The 25,607-nt window shown below is 52.0% G+C and overlaps 1 non-coding gene across 1 annotated transcript; it reads right to left on the bottom strand.

Annotated features, from left to right (window-relative positions):
• Nucleotides 1-14,323: 14,323 nt before the first annotated feature.
• On the bottom strand, nt 14,324-14,454 carry LOC121170561. Its single transcript, XR_005885988.1, has one exon. It is a non-coding gene; the product is annotated as a small nucleolar RNA SNORA70 (small nucleolar RNA).
• Between the last annotated feature and the right edge of the window lie 11,153 nt (nt 14,455-25,607).

Genomic DNA, 25,607 nt, shown 5'->3' with positions numbered 1-25,607 from the left:
TTCTCCAGTTCCCACCCCCCAGCTCCCTCCATAGCTGCCTTCTCAGAGTTGTGTAATTTCACACCCTTTACATTTTCATTGTGGGCTGGCATGGTAGCCTAACAGCTAAAGTCCTCACCTTGAACACTCCAGGATCCCATATGGGTGTCAGTTGCCCTGCTTCCCATCCAGCTCCCTGCTTGTGGCCTGGAAAAGCAGTTGAAGACAGCCCAAAGCTTTGGGACCCTGCACCTGCATGGGAGACCCAGAATAAGTTCCGGGCTCCTGGCTTTGGATCAGCTCAGCTCCAGCCATTGCGGCCACTAAAGTAGTGAACTAGCAGACAGAAGAATTTCCTCTCTGCATATCTGAATTTCCAATAAAAATAAAAATAATCTTAAAAATTTTTTTTTCATGGCCCTGTTTCCTGCCGCCATCCCCTCACTTGTGGGCAGGAGCTATCCCTCCACTACCCGGCTGACTTGGTCCCCTGCTAAGGCACGGATGAGCCCTACTCCTCTGCACCCTGGGCCCTTCTCAGGACCTTGGAGTCCACCCCTGCACACCCATGCTTCGCCCTCCCGTGGGCTTCCCCTTCGCCCGGGGACACCTGCCTGGCTTTCTCCCACTCCCTGAACCTTTGTTCCCTGCTCTTTCAGGGCACTCATGGGCCAACCTTTGTTCTTTTTGTCCAACTGCCTACATGCAGGTGCCACAGGCATGCATGTCTCAAACTGAGCTTGTCCCCTATCTCCTAAGGGTATCTCCTCCTGTTGTCATCCAGACTGGTGAATGACATTGGCCCACCCTCGGTTATACCAGCTACACAATTGGTGTGAGGCTGCTGTCAGCAGTAGCTCCTCAGCCAGCCTGTCGCCAAGTGCTGTTCTCCAGCCCCACCCTTGTCATTCCCATCCACAGCCCCACTTCTCCCCTGCTTCCTCGTGACAGCCTCCCACCTGCTCTCCATCCCCCACCAGGCCTGTTCATCTCCTTGCTACCTGAGACTCTGCAAGGGTCCAGTCCCCAAATGCCTTAGTGTTACCCTTGGCTAGGGCCAAAACTGCTAGCTGGAAAGTCAATCCAGGTTTGGGCAGGAACCCAGTCACGGGAGCCCTCCCTACAGCTTCCCAGGGTCTGCGTCAGCAGGAAGCTGGAGTCAGGAGCCGAACTAGGATTCGAGTCCAGGCACCGGGATATGGGGACATGGGCATCTTTTCAATTAGCAATAGTTGTGTCTCAGATGAACCTTATTGTCTGCAATACTGCTACTGCGCAAAGCTAGACATGGGCATCTTAACTGCTGTAGGCAATACCTGCCGCCCACACCCACTGCTGCTCACTTCCATCCTGGGCCTGAACTCTCTGCCTGTTACTTTCTTCTACCTACCTCACACTTACCCGACAAGTTCCAGCTCAGAATTCCTCCCTCCAGCAAACCTTTTCTGACTTCTGAAGAAAGTCAAATCAGGTTCTAATATGGCCACCTTGTCCGTTAACTGCTACTCCCCATAATGTGGAGAGGCCTTCCCTGGGAGGGCCACCAGGCACCCACATGAGCCCGCCTCTGCCCTCCTTCCCACTGGTGACCAGAAAGGGCTAGCTGCTTGAGCCAGACACACAGAAGCCCCAGATTCAACTGCTTCCTTGAGTTGCCAACTGCAAGAAATGCTGGCAGATGTGCAGAAAATGGGGCTGTATCAGGGGACAGGGGAAGACAGCCCAGGCAGGTGCTGCTCTGTTCAGGAAGGACCCCAAAACTGCTGCTTTTACTCTATTGGTGTGTTAGGCTAACAAGGAATTTATTACAGATACATTTTTTTTTCTGTCTCTTTGTTGCTTTGCCCTTCAAATAAGAACTTAAATCTTCTCTTTTTTTAAGATTTATTTTATTTTTATTGCAAATCCAGATATATAGAGAGGAGGAGAGAGAGAGAGGAAGATCTTCCATCTGATGACTTACTCCCCAAATGACTAGAATGGTCGGTGCTGCTCCAATCCGAAGCCAGGAGCCAGGAACCTCCTCAACGTCTCCCAACAGGTGCAAGATCCCAAAGCATTGGGCCGTCCTCAACTGCTTTCCCAGGCCTCAAGCAGGGAGCTGGACGGGAAGCGGAGCTGTCGGAATTAGAACCAGCGCCCGTATGGGATCCCAGTGCATTCAAGGTGAGTACTTTAGCTGCTAGGCCACTGCGTCAGGCCCAAGAACTTAAATCTTTTAAGATAAATAAATAAAAGGCACTGCTTCCATCCCAGTCTTCTCGGTGGGGGCTGAGACCCAGAGGCAGGCAGCCAGGGGTGGTGTTGGGACCAAGGCTGCAGAACCAGTCTGGTGAGGGAAACCTTTCCTGGGGCAACACCAGTTCACCCAGGCTTGCCCATTCCTGGCTGCAGAGCCGGAAACTGGGAGTCAGTCACTGCTCCTTCCCTCCTCCCGCCCAGCACTGACAGGGGCTCCTGCCAATTCCGCTGCCTGTGTGGTTCCAGTTCTAAGTCAGTGTGTGTCTGACTGGTTCTGTGCCTATGACACAGCTGGCTGCAAGGGGAAAGCAAATGTCTGGCATATTCAAAATATTTTTAAGAAAGATTTATTTATTTTTATTGGAAAGTCAAATCCACAGAGAGAAGGAGAAACAGAGAGAATGATCTTTCTTCCACTGGCTCACTTCCCAAGTGGCCACAATGGGCTGGAGCTAAGTGGATCTAAAGCCAGGAGCCAGGAGCTTTCTCTGCATCTCCCATGTGGGTGCAGGGTGCCAAGGCTTGGGCTGTCCTCAACTGCTTTCCCAGGCCATAGACAGCTGGATGGAAAGTGGAACAGCTGGGATACGAACTGGTGCCCATATGGGATCCCAGAGCATGCAAGGTAAGAACTTTAGCCACTAGGCTGCTGTGCTGAATTCCATATTTGATTTCTGTAATAGGCAGTGTTTGGCATCTCTGAAGATTCCTGAGGAAGGATTTTCCAAACACAAAAAGACAGATTCCCACTTGGCAGCCACTGAAACTACCTTATGATTTATTCCCTCAAACTCCCCAATTATATGAACACATTTCAAATTCTGTACATTTGTTTGCTTGACATTAATGCTCCATCATAGATTCATCTTCTTGAAATTTTTTTTTTGTAAGTTGAACCCCAATTCTTTTTTTTTTAAGATTTATTTATTTTTATTGGAAAGGCAGATATACAGAGAGGAGGAGAGACAGAGAGAAAGATCTTCCATGCAATGATTCACTCCCCAAGTGACCCAACGGCCAGTGCTGAGTCAGGAGCCTGGAGCCAGGAACTTCTTCCAGGTCTCCCACACAGGTGCAGGGTCCCAAGGCTTTGGGCCGTCCTCGACTGCTTTCCCAGGCCACAAGCAGGGAGCTGGATGGGAAGGGGAGCTGCTGGAATTAGAACCAGTGGCCATATGGGATCCCGGCATGTTTAAGGTGAGGACTTTAGCTGTTAGGCCACCATGCTGGAACCCCAATTTTTTTTAAAGTTTTTTTTTTATTGGTGATGGGTGCCAGGCCGGGATCGTCTTCATGCTCAGAGCCCCGATTCCAGCCACCACATACATGCGGTGACCTGTCCCCAGACCTGCCTGAGCTACAGAGGCAGCTCCCATCATGGTGAGTACACCAAAGGGGGCAGTCTGGAGAAAAGGGCAGGCCCAGGTCCCACCTATTGCCAGTATTGCGTGGTGGATGGAATTGAGGAGTGGGTGACTTTGGGCCTGGGGGTTTCAACTTCCAGCAGCCTGTTGGCTGCTGGTGGGTGCAAGGCTAGGGCTGTCTTCACGCTTGGAGTCCTGATTCCAGCCACCACATACACATGGTGAGCTGTCTGCCTGCTGACTGCCCGGCTGTGAGCTCTGGGGTTTGGGGGCTTTGAATTGCCGCTTAGGTAGCCTCATGTTGAGCCCACTGTGCTTCTAGTTTTTTTTTTTTTTAATCAATTCTGAAGACTCCCGACGATAGAGTAACTTTTACTTTGAAAGTAAGCAAGGGTGCTGAGACCTGGTAGGTTGGAGGAGAGGGACAAGATAATCTTTATGGAAAAGTCTGATATACCAAACTCCTCTGAGTCAGGAACATATTGAACAATGCTGACCACTGAACACCAGTCCATGCAAATGCTAAGGCTCAGGGCTTGTCTAGCAGGACCATATCCTATTATCTGACATAATGATGGGTCAGGAGATGGGTCACATTAGGCAGGGACATGACATCAGCTAGCACAAGAGAGAACCATTTCTGGAGATAGATTCTGTGGGGGATGTGTGGGCCAAACCCTGTGGAAATACTAGCCCCACTGGTTAGCTCAAGAGTTGGGGTGGTGATGGACTAGGCTAGGTGTGACCAAGGAGCCTGCCACAAGTAAAGGAAGCGGTAACAGTCTGGACTGGTCAAGACAGCAGCACCTGAATGTGCATCCTAGTTAGGGTGTGGGGTAGTTTGGGCTGCAATGTTCACCAGCTCATACAAGGCCAAATGGAAGGCCAGACTATGTTGGACACTGGCCTAACACATACTGGCATGTATGAGAACTGGGTCTGGGAGTGGGTCAAGTGGAGGAACTTGAGAAAATCCCCTGGTGGGTCATAGCGCCCACTGGTGAACACATGGTCCAGACCTGGGGGTTGGACAAGCTGGCAAAGTAGCTCCAATGGCTGGCTAATGTGTGGTTTGTAATGGAACTGGATGGACCAGGTAGGACTGAGCAAACCTTAGCTCACAAGCAAAATCAGGAACCAGGATGGAGCACAGGTCATGCTGAGCTAGGCTCTTGCACCTACTGGTCTGTGTGAGCCAGGGACACTAAACCACTGTGTCTATGGTAGGGGCCAAGACAGGTGAGAGGCTGTGCCAGACTGAGTCAGAGCAACCACTGGCATGCATGCGATCTATCACTGGGAACAGGCCCAGTTGGGGAGCTAAGGGGACACCCTAGCTGGGTTGAGATTCCCACTGAGGAGTGTGGGGGCTGGAATGGGGGCTGCGTTCTGATCTGGATATGGCTGTAGTCTCCCTTGGCACAAGTGTAGTTTGGGACTGGACGCACCAAGCCAGGCCAGACTCAAACACCATCTGGTGTTCTGGAGGACCAGGGTAGATGTGGGATGGACTAGGCTAGGTCTCAGCCCCCACTGAGCCATGTGTGAGCCGTGTGTGGGTATGAACGAGCCTTGGCTGGGCTGAAACATCCAATAATAAGAACCAGTTTGGGTTGAAGGCCAGCAAGGAAAGGCCACTGTTCCTACTAGGACAGGAGGTGAACTGAGTAGGACTGGCCCATGGACCCACTGGTATGCATGAAATCTGGCACTGGGAGAGGTTCTGATGGAGGAGCCTGGGCAACTCCTCTTGCAGGACACAGTCCCTGCAGGTAAATACAAGAAGCATTAAGGAAATAGCCCAGAACAGGCCATGCACAGTTTCTCACTGGCATACATTTGGCATGGGTCAGGGGCTACTAGGCTGAACCAGTTCACGTCATCCATTGGCGAATCCGAGCACCGGAACAGAGTGTGGGTTGATCCAGGTTCGGTTGTGACAAAAACCAGTGCACATTACAGAATGCCAAGGTGAGGTTGCCTGTACCAGATGTGGCCGCAGCACCCAACAGCACATGTGAGAACCAGGAAGGGAGGGGGCGGAGCCGGCAGGGGGAATGTGGGGGGGCTCCCCTGCTGGACAATTACTCTCACTGGGTTGAGAAGCGGGCAGACCAGGTCAGGCAGGGCTACAACACCTGTGGGCCTCATATGAGCTAGATCAAGGAAAAACCAACTTGGGCTGTTTTGACTGCTGCAAGCAAAAATCAGAGTGGGAAGGGTTGGTTGGGTTTTGCCGCAGCATCAGCTGGCAGTGGCTGGCACTGGAAGCTAAATCTGTCAAGTTTAATTCCAGAACCACCTGGAGAGTGCAAAATCCGGGAGTGGGGATGGCCTAGAAGGGAAATAGTGGGCTCCTCCCTCTTGGATTACCACTCCCACTGGAGAGCTCAAAAACCAGGACTGGGGCAGGGATGGCTAGACAGAAAGGCAACCAGCAGTAGGTGTGTGGGCTGGATAGTGGAGCTGGTTAGGTTGAACTAGGCTTCAATGCCCATTGACATGTATGAGAGCTGAATGGGATGTGGGACAGACTGGACTAGTCTGCTGCACATAGTGGCAATCGCGGGAACCAGGGCAGGGGACAGGCCTGATGGGGGTTATTGTGGGTCACTCTCATTAGGCTGCAGCTCCCACTGGTTTATGTGAGGGCTGAGTATGTGCTGGGCAGAATCAGGCCGGACTGCAGCACCCATTGGTTCCAGTGGAAGACAGGGCTGGGAACAGAACCGACCCAGCAATTGAAACCACCAGTTGACTGGGGCGATGGACTGTACCAGGCGATGTACTTGCAAGCACACACAGGAATCTGGTCTGGGATCACCTCAAACAAAGTTTCTTTTGGGATCTCCCCAACTGAACTGCTGGACTCAGAACCCATGGTCTGCCATGGAGTGCAAGTGCCAGAGCCAAGCCTCCTCGGAGGCTCGGACGGAGCAGTGGAGAGCATAACCAGCTGCACATGGAGGATATGGCAGTCTATCGGAACCTGCAGAGGACACAAGGCACCATAACAGAGGACAAACAAATCAATCAACCACCTCAGCCATATGTTGGCAGTGAAAAACTGGGCAAACGGAGACTCTAAGGTGGACTTTTTCAGTCAGTGGATTCTGCAGCAACTTCATTGTGCTTGGAATGGCGAGACTGGCAGCAATTCATAACTGGTGAACTATCAAAACCACTTGAGCCAGACTCTCGGAGCATGCCCCACATCCGGGACCTGGGATGGGTGGGAGACTGGGTGGGACTTCTCCCTTTATCTCCCCATTTACCCCAGATACAGGAAAAAAAACAATGTGAAAAAAAAAAAGTCTTACCCACACACACACACAGAAAAGATTTTTTTATTGGAAAGTTGGATATACAGAGAGGAGGAGAGACAGAGAAGATCTTCCATCTGTTGATTCACTCCCCAAGTGGCTGCAATGGCCAGAGCTGAGCCGATCCAAGACCAGGAGCTTCTTCAGAGTCTCCCACACCAGTGTAGGGTCCCAAGGGTTTGGGCCGTCCTCGACTGCTTTCCCAAGCCACAAGCAGGGAGTTGGATGGGAAGCAGGGCGGCTGGGATTAGATTTGGTACTCATATGGGATTCGGACACGTGCAAAGCGAGACCTTTAGCCACTAGGCCTCTGTGCTGGACCCAGAAGTGTTCTTAAAGACTGCTTTGTTTGGAAGGTTTCTGCCAGTCCTCAAATAGCCAAAATGACCTGGCTGAAGCCAGGAACCCAGAGCGCTCTCCAAGTTTTCCACGTGGGTACAGAAGCCCAAGCACTCAAGCTGTCTTCTGCTGCTTTCCCAGGCTCATTAGCAGGAAGCTGCGATGGAAGCGGAGCAGCCAGAATTCAAACCAGTGTTTATATGGGATACTGGCGTCTCAGGTGGCGGCTTTATCTACTGTGCTACAGCACTAACTCTAGAGACAGAGATTTTGAGCAAATAATGTAAGTATAAGTGATCAGCCTTATAATAATTAGATTTGAACATCCATATGAAATAGATGTTTTATTAGAAAAACATTACAAATATAGACTCAGAAGTGGAAACCTTAGTGCCTGTGCTATAAACACATAGCGTAGTGGATAAAGCTGCCACCTGCACTGCCGGTGTCCCATATGGGTGCTGGGATGAGTCCTGATCCAGCTTCCTGCTAAGGCACCTGGAAAAGCAGCAGATAATGAATGACCCAAGTACTCGGGCCCCTGGCCCCACATGGGAGACCCGTAGGAATCTCCTGGCTCCTGGCTTTGGACTGATTCAGTTCTAGCCACTACAGCCATTTGGAAAGGTACATCAGCAAATGGAAGATCTCAGTCTCTCCTCCCTGTGGATCTGAATTTCTAATAAAAATAAATACATTTTAAAAAAAATTGTCTGTCAAATTAAATAAATGTTTATTTAAAAAAACTAAACCCTCGGGCCCAGTGGTGGTCTAATGGCTGAAGTCCTCGCCTTGCAACACGCCAGGATCCCATATGGGTGCTGGTTCTAATCCCGGCACTGGCCGTTGTGCTCACTTGGAGAGTGAATCACTGGATGGAAGATCTTCCTCTCTGTTTCTCCTCCTTTCTGACTTTGCAATAAAAATAAAATAAATATTTAAAAGAAGTGCTAAATCCTCATAAGATTAGGAATTAGAAAAGTATCCCGTTATCTCCCAAAAAACATCAGGTGAATTCTGTCCCTTGTACAGGATTATCTCTGACCTAGAACCATCTGAGAGAATAACTTTTCCAAGTTACTTGACATGGTTGGCATCATACCAATCACAAAACAGATATACTGGACCAAGACCCTCTCTTCCCAATCCACAGGCCGTCCAGTTATCCAGCTTAGATACGGAAGTTCTAAGCAGGTGTGAGCACATCCACCCAGCATGATCGTAAAAGAATAACGCCAATGTTTAAAACTATCAGATGGTTAAAAGGGTACCAGCATTGTACTGCATCAGGTTGCGCTGCTGCTTGCCACAAATCCAAGTAATGAGTCTTGGAAAGCAGTGGAAGATGGCTTGAGTGCCTGGCTTCCTGCTGCACACGTGGGAGGAAGCTCCTGACTCCTGCCTTTGGGCTGGCCCAAGCCTGACCATTGTGGCCATCTGGGGAGTAATGACAGAAGGAAGCTGTTTCTAACTCTACCCTTCAAATAAATAAATAAAGCTTAAAATCTCCCTATCTGTAGTTAGGACTCCAAATATTATTCCTACTACGTTATACTCTACTCCCAATCCCAATTTCTTCTCTCCTCCTGCTTCCTCCTCTTTCCAGCTTCTGAGCTGGCTTTGAGGCAGGTGGACTGGAGTGAGGGGGCTGAGAGGGCAGCCGGGGCTGAGAGCCCTCGGGAGGACGGCTGTGCTTGCTGGCAGGCAGCATTACAAGTGCTGCCTGGCTGGCCATGAGTTCTGTGTCATTTGGCACTTGCATGTTTAAGGAATTGAGATGCCAAGGCATCACATGTTTGTTGCTCTGTTACCTTATCTTTTGATCCTCTTCAGCAGTGTTTTTTTTTGGGGGGGGGGGGAAAGAAAGGCAGTGCAAAAGTTCTACATTTTGAAAAAAAGTCCAGTTTTTCTTTAAAAAAAAAAAAAAAGTTGTATGAGACACAGGTGGAAGGAGAGGGAGGGAGGGAGAGAGAAAGAGCTCCTGCCTGTGGGTTCACCTCCCTCCTCGCCTCCCGCCCCTTCCGCCCACAAAAGCCTGCAAAGATGGAAACTGGGCCAGGCCAAAGCCCCGGGCCGGACTCGCTCAGGTCTCTACGCTGTCCTCCGCAGCCTCTGGCAAGCTGCAGTGTGAGTTGGAAGTGGGTGTCTGTAGGGACCCCTCATGACACGGGCCTTACTTAGAACAAGCAGACAATTCTAAGCCCTGGAGGTGACTCTGGGATGGGGCCGCCCCCCCCGGGGCGCACACAGGTGTGAGGCGCACAGCGGGGCGGGTTGGGGTGGATTGGTAAGTGAATCCACCTGCAGATGCTGGCGCGGGGAGCTATTTCACGTGTGTGCAGCAGCCCGGCTCGCGCCTCCCGTGGACCCTCGGCCGGCGCGGCGCGGCGCGGCTCGGCTAGCGGTAAGTGTCCTTCCTTAAGTTGGCTTTAGGGCGAATTTCGGCAGATTTAACAAACGGTATGAGTGATTTTGTGTAAGTTTATCTTCACATGTCTTATTTTCACATCAGCTTTCTTAATTTTAAAATGTTTATTTGAGAGGGAGAGAGCGCGAGTGGTGGATCCCATCCGCTTGCTGGCTCACTGCAAATTCCAGGCGGTGGGAATTCATTCCAGGCCTTCCCGGCGGGGTGTCAGGGACCCCAAGAGTTGAGTGTCTGCTGCCTCCCAAGATACACATTATCCGCAATGTTGGAAGTGGGAACACAGCCGGGACTCGCACTCAAGCACCAAGTGCCTCGCCTGGGTTTGTTTTGTTTTGTTTTTTGTTTGTTTGTTTTGTTTTGGCAGATAAACATTCTGTTGCCCTCGACTGCCTAGAAAGGGCTGTTGCACAAAAGTCATCGTGTGGAGTCCTTTCAAGGTTGTCCTTTTTTTGCTTTTTGCTTTGTGTTTTCATCTGAAAGATTTTACAGAGAAGAGAGATATCCTTCACCTGCTGGTTTATTCCCCAAACAGTCCCAGAGCTGGTGGAATCCAAAGCCAGGAGCTTCCTTTGGGTCCCCCACATGGGTGTGGGTTCCCACGCACTTGGGCCATCCTTTGCAGCCCTCCCAGGCCGTCAGCAGAAAGCTGGGCTGGAAGTGGAGCAGTCTGGGCTTTAAATTGTCCCCGTATGGTGTTCTGTTAGCCTACAACACTCGGCCCCTGGATTCTCCATTTTGTCCCAGTATCCCAAGTGTCTGTCTGTCCACAGATGCCTCAGTCCCAGTAACTCCAGTCATGTATTTATTTATTTATTTTATAAATAAGCATTTTATTTATTTTAAAGATTTTATTTTTGTTGGAAAGGCAGATATACAGAAAAGAGGAGAAACAGAGAGGAAGATCTTCTGTCCGATGAGTCACTCCCAAAATGGCTGCAGTGGCCAGAGCTGAGCCGATCTGAAGCCAGGAGCCAGGAACCTCCTCCAGGTCTCCCACACAAGTGCAGGGTCCCAAAGCTTTGGGCCGTCCTCCAATGCTTTTCTAGGCTACAAGCAGGGAGCTGGATGGGAAGCAGAGCTGCTGAGATTAGAACCAGCGCCCATATGGGATCCTGGTGCGTTCAAAGCGAGGACTTTAGCTGCTACACTTGTGCCCTCTACTCATGTATTGAGCCTTGAAATCAAATAAATGGGTCTTTCAGATTTCTTCTTGTTAATATGGTTCTATGGGGGGGGCCTGGTGCAGTAGCCTAGAAGCTGAAGTCCTCACCTTGCATGCACAGGGATTCCATATGGGCGCTGGTTCTAATCCCAGCAGCCCCACTTCCCATCCAGCTCCCTGCCTGTGGCCCGGGAAAGCAGTCGAGGACGGCCCAAAGCTTTGGGACCCTGCACCCACGTGGGTGACCCAGAAGAGGCTCCTGCCTTCGGATTGGCTCAGCTCCAGCCGTTGCGGCCACCTGGGGGTGAATCATCGGACAGAAGATCTTCCTCCCTGTCTCTCCTCTCTGAATATCCGCCTTTCTAATAAAAATTTTAAAAAAGTAAAGCTTTTTAAAAAAAATAGTTCTTGGGGCCTAGCACACTGGCTCATTTGCCTAATCTGTCTGTAAGTGCTGGCATCCCATATGGAGGCTGGCTTGTGTTTCAGCTGCTCTGCTTCCAATCCAGCTCCTTGCTTATGGCCCGGAAAAGTAGCAGGAGGTGGCCTAAGTCCTTGGAACCCTGCACCCACATGGGAGATGTGGAACAAGCTCCCGGCTTTGGATTGGATCATTTCTGGTCCTGTGGCCATTTGGGAGCGAACCAGCAAATGGACGATCTTTGTGTCTTCTCTCTATAAATCTGCCTTTCCAATAAAAATGAATAATCTTTTCAAAATATAGAAGATGCAAATGGTTGGGCCCGGCACGGTGGTGCAGTGGCTAAGAAGATGCAAATGGTCTGTTCCAGAGTCCATACACATGGTAAAACGCCCTGTCAGGGTTTTGGTGGGAGTTGTGTTACGGCTGAGTATCAGTTTGGAGAGTCGCTGTCTTTGCCTGGTTGGGTCCTGTGGCCCGTGAACACGGTCTGTGTCTGTGTTGAGCTCCTTGCTGCTTTCCTCGGTGTGGGGTGGTCTTCCGTATGCAGACCTGGAATGTGCTCGGCTAAGTTTGCATTTGTATTTCTCTTCCTCTCGTTGCATTCAACCTTCTTGTTACTTGGAAGGCAGAGAATCAGAGATTTGCCACCTAGCAATTTCAAGCCCCAAATGGCTCCGACGGCTGCTCTTAAGCCAGGCCGAAGCCAGGAGCCTGGGATGGCGTGCTAGTCTCCCACGTGGGTGACGGGGACCCATATACTTGAGCTGTCACCAGTTCCCTCCCAAGCTTGGGAGTGGAGCCAGGACATGAATCTAAGCACTCTACTCTCAGATGTGGTGCTGTCAAACCATCTCGGCCATTTTGCCAAACACCCACCCTCCAAAGCGGCGTTTTTACTTTGGCAGCCTCGTACTTGGCGTTCGCTGCTAACCTACAGGAATACAGCCGTCCTTGTGTGTTGGCCTCGCTCCATAACTGAACTCGCTTATTAGTTCTGGGAGATTTTATTTTTTGTGTGTGGGGAGAGCAGTTCATCTCCGGAGATGCTCATGAATTTGGATCAAAACAGCCTTATTTTTCCGTTTGAATCTTTCTTTGTTTCATTTTCTCATATTGCGTGGGCTAGAGTTTCTGTGTGGACAGAAGCAACAAGAGGGGCGACTGCTGAACCTGGTGGTGAAGATGCGGGGATGCCTGGTCCTGTCTAGGAGGGCCTGAATCGCATAGCTGCCGCTGGCCCCTGGCGCCAGCTCCCTGCCACACCAACCCTGGAGGCAATGGGGGTGGCCAGGTATGTTCCTCCACCTCATGTGGGAGATGTGGATTGAGGGCTTTGGTCTGGCCCAGGCCTGGCTGTTGAAGGCATTTGAAGAGTTAATTAGGGGATGGAAACTGTTCCTCTGTCTCTTTGCCTCTCAAACGGATGTAAAGAATAATGAGTAAATTTTCATACCTAGTCCCTGATCTTACCAGGAAAGCTTTCAGTGTTTCGTCATCTAATATGTCAGATCTAGGACGTCCCTTCCTCCTTCTCTTTCTTTTTTTTTTTTTTTTTCTTATTTCTATATTTGAAAGAGCTACAGAGAGGGGCCCAGCATGGTAGCCTGGTGGCTAAAGTCCTCACCTTGTATGTACAAGGATCCCATGTGGCCACTGGTTCTAATCCGTGCGGCTCCTCTTCTCTTCCAGCTCTGCTTGTGTCCTGGGGCAGCCCAAAACCTTGGGACCCTGCACGGGAGACCTGGAAAAGGCTCCTGGCTCCTGGCTTCAGATTGGCTCAGCCCCAGCCGTTGTGCCTGCTTGGGGAGTGAACCAGCGGATAGATCTTCCTCTCTGTTTCTCCTCCTTCTCTCTGTATATGACTTTCCAATTTAAAAAATAAGATAAATTTTTTGAAAGAAAGAGCTACAGAGAGACAGATTCTCCATCCACTGGTTCCTTCCCAAGATGGCCACAACAGCTAAGGTTGAGTAAAACTGGACCCAGGAGGGCCTGGCGCGGTGGCGCAGTGGTTAAGGTCTTCGCCTTGCATGCCCGGGATCCCATATGGGCGCCGGTTCTAATCCCGGCAGCCCTGCTTCCCTTCCAGCTCCCTGCCTGTGGCCTGGGAAAGCAGTTGAGGACGGCCCAAAGCTTTGGGACCCTGCACTTGCATGGGTGACCCAGAAGAGGCTCCTGGCTTCAGATCGGCATAGCATTGGCCATTGCGCTCACTTGGGGAGTGAATCATCGGACGGAAGATCTTCCTCTCTGTCTCTCCTCTCTGTATATCCGCCTTTCCAATAAAAATAATAAAAAAATAAATCTTTTTTTAAAAAAAACTGGATCCAGGAGCTTCTGGGTTTCCCATGTAAATGACAGAGAGCCAAGTAGTAGATTAAAGAGCAAAGAACAGCAGAGGCCTCGCAAGTGGAGGACTCATCACTTCCAAGGGATGAGGGCCTGGGATGTATTTGACCTCACAGCCAGCAGGATGAGCTGCTTCTCAGCCACCATGTCTTCAGATTCATCCACACTGAACTTAGTAAAGCCCCACTTCGAAAAGTGGATCTTCTGACGACCAGGGAACTTGAACTTGGCCCTGCATAGGGCCTCAACTCCGTGCTGCTTGTCCTGCAGCTCGGTGCAGATGGACATGAGGACTTGGCCAACGTGAACCCTGGCTACTGCGCCTTGGGGCTTTCTACTGGCACTCCACACACCTGCCTGCAGCCTAGCTGAGGACCAGCACGAGGTCACAAGCAGGAATGGCCACTTTCTTTTTAAAGATTTATTTATCAGAAAGTCAAATTTACAGAGAAGAGAGACAGAGAGGAAAGATTTTTTCCATGCACTGATTCTCTCTCCAAGTGGCCACAATGGCTGCACCTGAGCCGATCTGAAGCCAAGGGCTAGGAGTGTCTTCCGGGTCTCCCACGCAGGTGCAGGGTTCCAAAGCTGCTTTCCCAGGCCACAAGCAGGGAGCAGGATGGGAAGTGGAACAGTTGGGATTAGAACCGGTGCATGTAAGGCAAGGATTTTAGCCACTACGCTACTGTTCAAGGAGAAATCTCCACTTTAAAGGACTGTCTCCAAGGTCCCTTAGGGCAACCCATACAAGCAGGTTGCACACACTACCAAGGAGGCCGCCGCTTGCAGCCACTGCACACCAGGTCCCATGAACTAAGGGAGCTGGTCGGCTTAACTAGCAGCACTCTTTTCCCCCAGCCCCTTAGCAGGTTGCTGGGTCAGAAGTCAGACAGCTGGGAATTGAACCAGTACCCCTATGGAATATTGGTGTCACAGGTGGCATTTTAACCTACTGTGCCACGGTGTGGACTCCAGGTATGGGATTTTTGTAGATTTTTTTTTTTATTAAGAATGTGTCAGCGTAACTGTTCTGCTCCCTGGACATTTTTTCTAAAAAAATATTCATTTACTAAACAAAAATTTTAAAAAGATTCATTTATTTCTAAAAAGTTACACATGTGAGAGATAATAGAGGGAAAGACAAAAAGAGATCTTCACCTGTTGGTTCGTTCCCCACGTGGTCACGGCAGCCAGGACTGGGCCAAGTTGAAGCCAGGAGCTAGGAACTCCTTCTGGGTCTCCCACGTGGGTGACAGGGCCACCTTCCACTGCCTCCAATAAGGGATGCAGCTATCTCGAGACAGTTGAGGGCCTGGCGCGATGGCGCAGTGGTTAAGGTCCTCACCTTGCACGCCCGGGATCCCATATGGGCGCTGGTTCTAATCCCGGCAGCTCCACTTCCCATCCAGCTCCCTGCTTGTGGCCTAGGAAAGCATTGGGAGGACGGCCCAAAGCTTTGGGACCCTACACCCATGTGGGAGACCTGGAAGAAGGCTCCTGGCTTCAGATCGGCATAGCATTGGCCATTGCGCTCACTTGGGGAGTGAATCATCGGACGGAAGATCTTCCTCTTTCTCCTCTCTGTATATCTGCCTTTCCAATAAAAATAAAATAAATCTTAAAAAAAAAAAAAAGACAGTTGAAACCACTGCCACATCACCTGGCCAATCTGAACATTTTTGTCTTGCCTGTGGGATGCCAGTGGTGTCTGAATCCCTTGCTGGGCAAGGGGTGACTGTCCAGTCCAGGGTCTCCTCGGTAGACCTTGGCTGCGATGCTGCAGGCTGCAGGCAGGAGTTCAGCCCCCTTGAGCGTGTCTGCTGGCCCTGGGCGCAGGAGGTCATCTTCCTTACTTGTTGGGAGAAAAGTCCCTGCTCCCCTCCTTGACCTTGGCAGGGCTATTGTGGGACCTCATGGCAGCCTCGGGAGGCAGGTGTTCTGTGTCTTGCTCCTCTTTTGCTGGTGTGACAACAGCTTTTCTGGAGTAGGTTGCCCTCCTCAGTTCTCTGGCTTGCTAGCTTGTGCCTTTCCTGGCCCTTTGGCCCTCGAGGCAGCAGGCTGTTAGCCTGTGCTTGGGGGCACTTCTGGGTTGCTGAGTGCTTAGCCTCCAAGATTGGGCCCGCCCTCTCGGGTGAGTCCTCGGATCCCAGGCCCTCTCCACCTGTTGTCTGTGTGTGCTTTACCGAGCGTGTCTGGGTTGTCACTGCACTCAAACCGGGACAGTCACACCCCACCTGTCTGGAGGCAGGAGTCTCACAGACAGGTCTTGCCATCTTTTTTATTTCAAACTTGAAGATGTGTTGTGGCAGACCATGAACATTGATAAAGATAAGTTTTATCTATTTGAGTGGCAGAGTAACAATGGGGGCGTTGAGGGACAGGAGTGGCAGAGAGAGATCATTCCTCTGCTTGTTCACTCGCGCAAATGGCTCTGACAGAACTGGGCTAGACTGAAGCCACAGGAGCCAGGCAGTCCATCTGGATTTCCCACAGGGCTGACAGGGGCTCAAAACACCTTTGGGTCATCTTCTGCTTTCCCAGCTTACGTTAGCTATGTCAGAAGGTGGAGTAGCCAGGACTCAAACCAGCAATCCAACATGGGATGCCAGCATCACAAGTGGCAGCTTACCTGGTGGCACCACAGTGCTGGCCCCGTGATGGCTCGTTCTGTGTGGTCACTTTGCAGAGCTGGGAATGGCGCCCGGTTGCTGGGCTGGCCACTTGGAGGTGTCGTGTGGATGTCCTCTTCATCCACAGGCTTTGAGTGGAGCAGGGGACCTTTCCAAATGGCCTCATCTGACGGGTTGAAGCCCTGGGGAGGGCAGAGAAGGACTTGGGCCTCATGACGTCATTGCATTCCATCTGCCCTGGCAGTGTAGCCCGTTGGCCTGCCCATCCAGATCTGTACTTGGCAGTCCACATGGTGATGAACCGTGGAAGTTGATTCCTTAAAATAAGTCGTGTGTGTATGTGTGTGTAAATGTTTACACTCACTTGCTCCACTTTCTCTGGAGAATGCGGACTAATTAGTGTGGTTTCTACATTCCAAGAATCAATTATTTTCTTTGTTCCATATGCATCGAAAAAGAGCGTGGGTGTGGGTGAGGCTGCTGTCTGGGACACCTGTGCTCCTTGCCGAGTGTCCCATCTCCATTCCAGCTCCTAGCTCATGTGCACTTGGCAAGGCAGCAGGGAATGGCTCGAGTTCTTGCGTTCCTGCTGCATCCATGGGAGACCCGGATGGACTTCCTGTCCCGGCCCTGTCTTTGGTGGGCATTTGGCGGGGGTGAACCGGTTGATGAAAGCGCTTCCTCTGTCTCACCCTCTGTGATACTCTACCTTCCAAGTACATAAAACTGCTTTGTAGAAGATTCTAGTTCAGGAAGCCAGCTTCTGAGATCAGGGGATCCCAGGACTGCATCTCTACAGATCCCAGAGAACCTGTCCTTTTTTTTTTTAAGATTGATTGATTGGAAAGGCAGATGTACAGGGAGAAAGAGATAGAAATATCTCCCATCCACTGGTTCATTCCCCAAGTGGCCACAACAGCCGGAGCTGAGCTGACCCCAAACCAGGAGCTTCTTCCGGGTCTCCCACACGGGTGCAGGGTGCCAAGGCTTTGGTCTGTCCTCGACTGCTTTCATATGCTACAAGCAGGGAGCTGGATGGCAAGTGGAGCACCCAGGATTTGAACTGGCACCCCTATGGGATCTTGGTGCATGCGAGGTGAGGAAGTAGCTACTAGGCCTCTGCGCTGGACTGAACCCATCCCTTGCCACCCAGGCAGACATTGCCAGTGTCCCTTGGCATCCGGCTTGGTCACTGCAACCTTTGCCCTCGTTCTCTCACTTTCTCTCCTGTGTTTCTGCATCTCCTCTTCTACAGGACACCTGTCATTAGGGTGAGCATCCATTTGAGTAATCCAGGATAATCGTCTGCATTCAAGATCCTTGTCTTAATCCCGTCTCAAAGGCAGCCTTTCCAAATTAGATAGCATCCCTGAGTTGCGGGGATTAGGACTCAGGCAAGTGTTCGGCCTCAGCGGATTACAACCTTGAGGAAGGTGATCTATCTCCCTGTGACTTTGAACTCTTGCTGTGTTTCTATTGTCTCTGCCATTTGTGCTGTTTTGCTAGCAGTTTTATCTAAGTGTTTTTGTTTTTTTTTTTTGAGATTTATTTTTAAGAGGCAGATTTGTAGAGAAGAGAAGAGAGCTTCCATCCACTGGCTCATTCTCCAAATGGCTGTAATGGCCAGAGCTGAGCTGAAGCCAGGAGCGCCCTGTAGGACTCGCACATGGGTGCAGGTTCCCAAAGTTTTGGGCCATCCTCCATCCTGCTCTGCTTTCCCAGGCCACAAGCAGGAAGCTGGATGGGAAGTAGAACAATCAGGACCCAAACCAGCGTCCATATGGCATCCTGTCACTTGCAAGGCGAGGATGAGCCAATTGAGCCATCATGCCAGTTCTTACAGTTGCATTTTTACAAAGATTTTATTTAAAAGACAGAGTGGGGGCCTGGCGCGGTGGCGCAGTGGATAAGGTCCTCGCCTTGCATGCCCGGGATCCCATATGGGCGCCAGTTCTAATCCCGGCGGCCCCTCTTCCCATCCAGCTCCCTGCCTGTGGCCCGGGAAAGCAGTCGAGGATGGCCCAAAGCTTTGGGACCCTGCACCCGTGTGGGAGACCCGGAAGAGGCTCCTGGCTTCGGATCGGCATAGTATCGGCCGTTGTGCTCACTTGGGGAGTGAATCATTGGACGGAAGATCTTCCTCTCTGTCTCTCCTCTCTGTATATCCGCCTTTCAAATAAAATAAATCTTTAAAAAAAAAAAAAGAGTGGGGCCTGGCGTGATGGCACCTGTTTATGAAGCTCTTCCACTTCCCATCCAGCTCCCTGCTTATGGCCTGGGAAAGCAGTTGAGGATGGTCCAAAGTCTTGGGACCCTGCTGCACATGGGAGACCTGGGAGAAGCTCCTGGCTTTGGATCAGCTCAGCTGTGGCCTTTGTGGTCACTTGGAGAGTGAACCAGTGGATGGAAAAACCTTCCTCTCTCTCTCCTCCTCTCTGTATATCTGACTTTCCAATGGGAAAAAAAAAGTGGCAGAGTGACAGATCTTCACCTTCTGATTCAGCCCATTGGTTGTGGCTGGGCTAGGTGGGAGCCAGGAGCTGCCTTTGGGTCTCCCATGTGAGTGCCAGGGGCCCTGGGCCACCTTCTACTTTCCCAAGCACATTAGTTGAGACTGGAACTGGTACTCCTGGGGGGTTTCAGGCAGGAGTTTAGCCCACTGCTTCATGATGCTGACCCCCAAATGCAACTTTCTCCAACTGTCATGAAGCAGTGACTTCTTGACTGATTGTGTGTGATGTCTGTGTCCACCTCATTGTTTGCACTGGCAGCTGTCACTCCTCCACTTGGGTCCCCTGAGACTGAGGCCCAGCAAGGCCCAGGACACCTCACCTGGTTTCTCCTGTTGGGCTTTGCTGCTTGCCCTGATGGCCACAGCGACTCTGTTAGGGGTGAGTGGGTGGAAGGTGGTGACTCCGCCCGGCCTCTGCTTTTGAGTGGGCTGTTGTCCAAGGGCAGCCACGGTTGAGCCTGCCCTTCCCGGGCTGGGTCCCATTCTTTCTGCTCAATTTGATGCACGATTTCTCCTCTCTGTTTCCACTCCTTTTCCTTTAGACCTGATAGTGTCAGAAAAAAATCTACCTGTGTATTCCAGGGCATGAGTGCAAGGATTTCTTTAACTTTTCTTTCTTTATTTGAAAGTTGGAGGTACAGAGAGGGAGAGATCAACATCTTCTATCCATTGGTTCACTCCCCACAATGGCCAGAGCTGAGCCAAGCCGATCTGAAGCCAGGAGCCAGGAGCTTCTCTGGGTCTCCCAGGTGAGCGCAGGGGCCCAAGCACCTGGGCCGTCCTCTGCTGCTTTCCTCAGGTCACTAGCAGGGGACTGAATCAGAAGTGAAGGAGCAGGGACACAAATCGGCACCCACATGGGAGGCCAGTGTCACAAGAGGTGGCCCAAAGCAGATTTTTTTTAAAAAAATGCAAGTCATTTTTGAAAAGATTTATTCTCATTTAAAAGACAGAATTTGCAGTGAGAGAAGAACTAGAGAAGGTATTCCATCTGCTGGTTCACTCCCCAAATGGCTGCAATGGCCAGAGCTGGACTGTTCTAGAACCAGGAATCAGGAGCTTCTTCCAGGTCTACCACATGGATGCAGGGTCCTAAGGATTCGGACCATCCTCTACTATTTTCCAGGACTCAGAGCAGGACCGGAAGTGCAGTAGCTGGGATTCAAACCTTTACCCATATGGGATGCCGGAACCCTAGGGCAGAGCACTAGCCTGTTCTACCACAGGCCAGCCTTCCCACGAGGATTTCTTGAGGGCAATGGGTGCCCACACCTGCACTCCCAGCTCCCCTCTGCCGTGACCTGTCCCTCAGCACAGCTCAGTCAGAAGCTTCAAGGCTAAGGTCCAGCTTTAGTGGTTTTGGGAAGCTCTCGCTTTTATGGAACTAAAAACAGATGACAAAGCAAGGACAGTATGAAGAACTCCTGTATACTCTTACCAATTCCCCCTTGTTTGGCGTTTAAGCCAGGAGTCAGGAGCTTCTTTTGGGTCTCCTGCATGGGTGCAGGATCCCAAGGCTTTGAGCCATCCTTGACTGCTTTCCCAGGCCACAGGCAGGAAGCTGGAAGGGAAGCGGAGCAGCTGGAACAAAAACTGGTGCCCCAGGGGGATCCCTGCGCATGCAAGATGAGGACTTTAGCCACCAGGCTGCTGTGCTGGGCCCATGAAATGTCAACTTGACTCTATCTTCTGTGTATCATCTCATTTAGTCAGCTCTCCCAAAATGTCCTTAAATAGCTGTTTTCAATTCTGATTTCATTCCCATGTAGGATCCGATCCAGGACCGTATCTCTTTGTCTTCCTTAGTCCCTTTGCGTGTGTTCTATTTTTGATTATGTTGGAATCCTAGTAGAGTTTCATGAAAATGAATCTGAGTGGGAACAAGACATCTTAGCAGGTGTCAGGGAGTGTTTCTGTTCAGTGTTTGCATAAGAGACCCACTGATGGAATTCCCACCTGGGGATCCCTTGGGCCCCAAATGTGAAGCTCTCTTGCTGGGCTTGGGTGCAGCTCTGGATCCGCGCCGGAGGGGACGCTGGGCTGTGGGCAGTGGAGACGGGGTAAGTTACTGCGTTATCAGTTCCTGGAACGCCCTGCCGGAGCTCCTGTGGTCCTTTCTCTCTAGAGTGCAGACTCGCCCCTCGCCCACATCTCCAGGGTGAGAGCCGATCGGGGCCTTGAGCGAGGACTGCAAGTAAAGGTGCCTCCTTGCGACCCTCTGGCTGGCTCTCCTGTCTCGTGCTTCCTGATTTAGCTTATTTATTTGGAAGGCAGGGTGACAGGCAGACACAGAGACTAGCTCTTCTGTCTGCTGGTTCACACCCCAAATGACCACAACAGCTGGGTGGAAGCCGTCTGCGTCTCCCCCATGGGCGACAGCATTCAGTCCCTGCCCTGCTGCCTTCCAACTGCGTTAGCTGGAAGTGGAGTACTCAGGTCTCGAACCAGCACTCTGAGATAGAATGCAGATGTCCCAAACTGCTGCTTCACCCCACTGGGCCCCCACACCCACCCCTCCCTCGGACAGCTCCCCTGGGCCATGGTACCCAACTCTCCCTCCCTCCGTCACTTTATTTATCTATTTATTCAGGAATGAAATGTCTACCGTCATAATGAAATCCAAAGCCCCTTCTCCATGCTTGTGGCATGCTAGCTGGATGATTTCTGGCACAGCGGGTACACCATTTGGTGTGGTAGACACACAGGCTAGTATCTTTGAAAAGGCCCACCAGGTAGACCTCCCCGGCTTCCTAAGGCTGTGTTCTGGGAGCCCAGATCTGCTTTGAAATCCTGACCCAGCTCTTGTGCAGGGGCTGGAAGGGGAGTTGGGGCATCAGAAGTTTGGTGGGACCTATGTTGGGCTGAGTGTTCAGGATACTGAGGTTCCAGTCCCAGCCTCCTGTGGATGGTGCCCGGGAGGCAGCAGCTCCCGCACTCGGCTCCCTGCCACCTGGGTTGGGGCCTGGGCTCCTGGCTTCAGCCTGGCCCAGCCCCGGCTTGTGGTGGCAATTGGGAAGTGAACATGTGCATGGGAGACATTCTCTCTGCTCCTCTATCCGTCTCTCTGCCTTTCAAGTAAATAAAAACAAAGTCCAGGCGATGGCTCAGCAGTGAGGACACCCGTACACCATGCCAACGTGCCTGGTTTGAATCCTGGCTCCTCCACTTCGAGTCTTGCTTCTTGCTAAAGTGCATCCTTGGAGGCCACAGATGACAGCCATGAGTAGTGGGGTCCTTACAATCCACAGCGGGAGACCCAAGTGGAGTTCCACCCTTCTGGCTTTCAACTGGATCCTGGGAATATCCTGGGGTGGGGGTGAGGAGGGAGTAAATTAAAAAGAAATTTAGGGACCAGTGTTGTGGCATAGTGGGTTAAGCCAACCCTTGCAGTGCTGCCATCTCATATCAGAGTGTCTGGCATTCTATCCAGTTCACAGCCCATGAGAATCTGACACCCAAGTGGACAAGTCGGACCTAGTGCCTGGTTTCTGGCTTTAGTCTGGCCCACCCGAAGCTGTTGTGGGCATCTGGGGAGTGAACCAGCTTTTGAATTAATTTTTTTAGAATATCTGTTTTAAAGAAGGTCAGTGGATCCCAGTTACTAGCAAATTTGAGGGTGTGTGCCACGAGCAGGCCTGTAACGATGCAGTGTCTCCACGCAGCCAGCAGAGGGCGGCCTCGCGCGTGGCTTTGGCGCCCAGTTGCCCAGTTGCTTGCTGGGCGTTTCCCTGGTGTGGACTGGACTGCAACCCCGGGCTCGCTGCCACGGGCCACGTCCTGGCTCATGGCTTCAGCGCCCGCCGGAACTCTGCGAGCTGGCACGGCCATGCGAGGTCACGGTTGCAGCTCTTCTCTGCAGTGAGGCGTCCTTGCACCTGCTGAGCTGGCCTTTCCCTGCTGCTGTCACTGGCACCTTTGTCACGGGTACACAGCCGGTCCTGGCCGTCTCTACTTCCTTGGTGGATCAGTTATAAAGCAGCACACATTGGTGTCTCTGAGGGCTACTTGCTGTGGCTTTTGCAGGTAGCAGGACTCACTCCTCCATTGTTATTTTCAAACCTGGTGTGGCTTCCCACAGACCCCTGAAGCTGTCTTGTGCATTTTATTATCTATTAACTTGAAAGGCAGAGTGACAGAGCTTCTGTCTGCTGGTGAGCTCACCAAAAATAGCAGCAACAGTTAGGGCTGGGCCAGACTGAAGCCAAGAGCCAGATGCTGCTCTGGGTCTCCCACAGGCACGGCAGGGGCCTCAAGCACTTGGGCCATCCTCGCTGTATTAGCAGGGAGCTGGATCAGAAGTGGAGCATCCAGGACTTGAACCAGTGCCCCTCTGGGATACTGGCACTACAGGACGTGGCTTTACCCATTGCCCCACAGCACTAGCCCTGTGACATTCGTTTTTTTAAAAAATAGATTTATTGGGCCCGGCGCGGTGGCGCAAGTGGTTAGGTCCTCGCCTTGCACGCCCGGGATCCCATATGGGCGCCGGTTCTAATCCCGGCAGCCCCACTTCCCTTCCAGCTCCCTGCCTGTGGCCTGGGAAAGCAGCTGAGGACGGCCCAAAGCTTTGGGACCCTGCACCCGCGTGGGAGACCCGGAAGAGGCTCCTGGCTTCGGATCGGCATAGTATCGGCCCGTTGCGGCTCACTTGGGGAGTGAATCATCGGATGGAAGATCTTCCTCTCTGTCTCTCCTCTCTGTATATCCGCCTTTCCAATAAAAAAAAATAATAAAAAAAATAGATTTATTATTTTTATTGTAAAGTTAGATATATAGAGAGGAGAAGACTCAGAGAGGAAGATCTTCCATCTGATGATCCATTCCCCAAGCTGCAGCAATGGCCAGAAATGACCTGATCCGAAGCCAGGAACTTCTTCCTTCCATTGCTGTGGGTGCAGGGTCACAAGACTTTGGGCCACAATCAGGGAGCTGGGTGCCTTTCCTTCAAAGGAGCTCCTTTCCTCCCAGGGGCCTCTGTGGCTGTGCCAGGGGCTGCTCACTTGCCAAGGTCAGGTGGGTGCAGGGTCCCAAAGCTTTAAGCCATCCTCTACTATTTTCCTAGGCCAAGCAGGGAGCTGGATGGGAAGTGGAGGTGATGGGAGCAAAGGCTTTCTGTGGAGAGAGGCTGAGAGGGGAACTGGGGCCAATGCCCTGGGAGAGAGCAGAAGGGTCTGGTGGCATGGGAAGTTGCAAATCGGGAGAACAGGTGAGAATGACCGGCTCAGGAACGGGAGGGCCCTGGTCCTGGGGTTACCCAGGCCTGGACATGTCAGTTCTGCTCCGGTGCACATGTGTGCCCGCAAGCCCCCTGCAAATCTCCAGGAGCCTGCAAAGCTTCCCGTGTCCGCTAGACCCATCTGCCCTCTCCCAGGGCCTTGGCCCCAGTCCCCCTCTGCCTCTCTCCACAGAGCCTTTGCTCTCATCACCTCCACTTCCCACTTCTGCAGGCAGATCCGAGCAGAGCTTCCCTCTGTCATCATTGTGCTGTGTCCCTGTTGATCGGTCTCCTCTGTCACACCCCAGCTGCTGGTGACCGCAGCTGGCCACCTCTGGAACCACAGCATGCAGAGCCCAGCTCAGCCCTGGCCACACCCCAGAGCCAGTAGGCTAAACAGTAGCACAAACTCGGTTTATTTTTAAAGGTTCATTTATTTATTTTGAAAGCCGCAGCAGTGAGGGGAGGGAGAATTGGCGAGAACTTCCACTCTTTGGTTCACTCCCCAGATGGCCATGCTATCATTGCCCACCATGGCCACCACTGAGCCTGGGTTTCCCACGGCGGGGGGCAGGAGGCTCAAGCCCTTGGGCCATCCTCTGCTGCTTTCCCAGGTACGTTGGCAGGAAGCTGGACTGGAAGTGAAGCAGCTGGGATTCAAACTGGTACCCCTATGGAATACCAGCATAGCTGGCTGTAGCTTTGCCCACTATGCCGCAGTGCCAGCCCCTGCTGGGTCCCACAGAGCCTCCTTTGGCGGGGTGGGGTCTGGAGCAGAAGCAGAGGCTGCAATGGGACAGACACTGGGGTCTCCCTGGTTATGACAGCCCTCACAGGCGGGCACGATGGTACTTCATGAAGTGTGTACATGACCGTGAGCGCTGGTACGTTGTGAATCCTTGCCAATAAGCTGCTCTGACCTGGGTCTTCATGTATTCAGGACAATGCCACAGTGACATGAGGAAGTTTGGTGACTGGCACAAAATTAACTGCTTAGTCCTACAAGTGCAAATGTTCCACGAGCTGCTGTAGGCGACCCACTTTTGAAAACAGATTCCTGGAGCCCCACATGGGGTCCTGTGGGTGCCTAGGTATAAGCATGTTGATCAAGCGGGAACGAACAAATGCTGCGATCCCTTAGTGAAGTGTCTGGGGAGACAGTACTACCATCAATGGCCACAAGGCGGCAGCAGCGGAGGGCCGGCGTCCCCCTGGGAGCTGGGCCTGGCCCCGGGGGCGCTGTGATGGGGCGGTGGGCCCTTCGGGGGGCGCGCTCTTTTGCCAGGTGGAGTCTGTTACCTGAGACCAATCCTGTCTAATTATCGGATCTTCAGAGTCGTACCCCCCCTTTTTTTTTGGTCAAACAGCGAGTAGGAACTGTGTGTGACCTTGGCCAGGCAGTGGCGGCAGTGTGTTCCACATGACAGGAGCCCAGGGCTGTGTCACATGCTTGGATGTGGCCATCGAGTCACAGGGCCCCCGGGGACAGTAGCACTCCCCGCCCAGGCCCGTGTGCCCAGGTGTCCTGAAGGGATCAGGTGTGCGGCTCTGGAGTTGCTCAAGCCCATGCAAAGGATGCCGGGGTGGGGTGGGGGCAGGAAGCTGGGGCAGTTGGTGTGGCAGGGGTGGGGGGAAGGAGGG

This window comes from Ochotona curzoniae, unplaced genomic scaffold (genome assembly GCF_017591425.1).
Source record: "Ochotona curzoniae isolate NIBS_2020 unplaced genomic scaffold, NIBS_Ocur_1.0 scaffold_2453, whole genome shotgun sequence".
Lineage (NCBI taxonomy): Eukaryota > Metazoa > Chordata > Mammalia > Lagomorpha > Ochotonidae > Ochotona > Ochotona curzoniae.
This window is presented reverse-complemented; position numbering and strand designations above follow the sequence as displayed.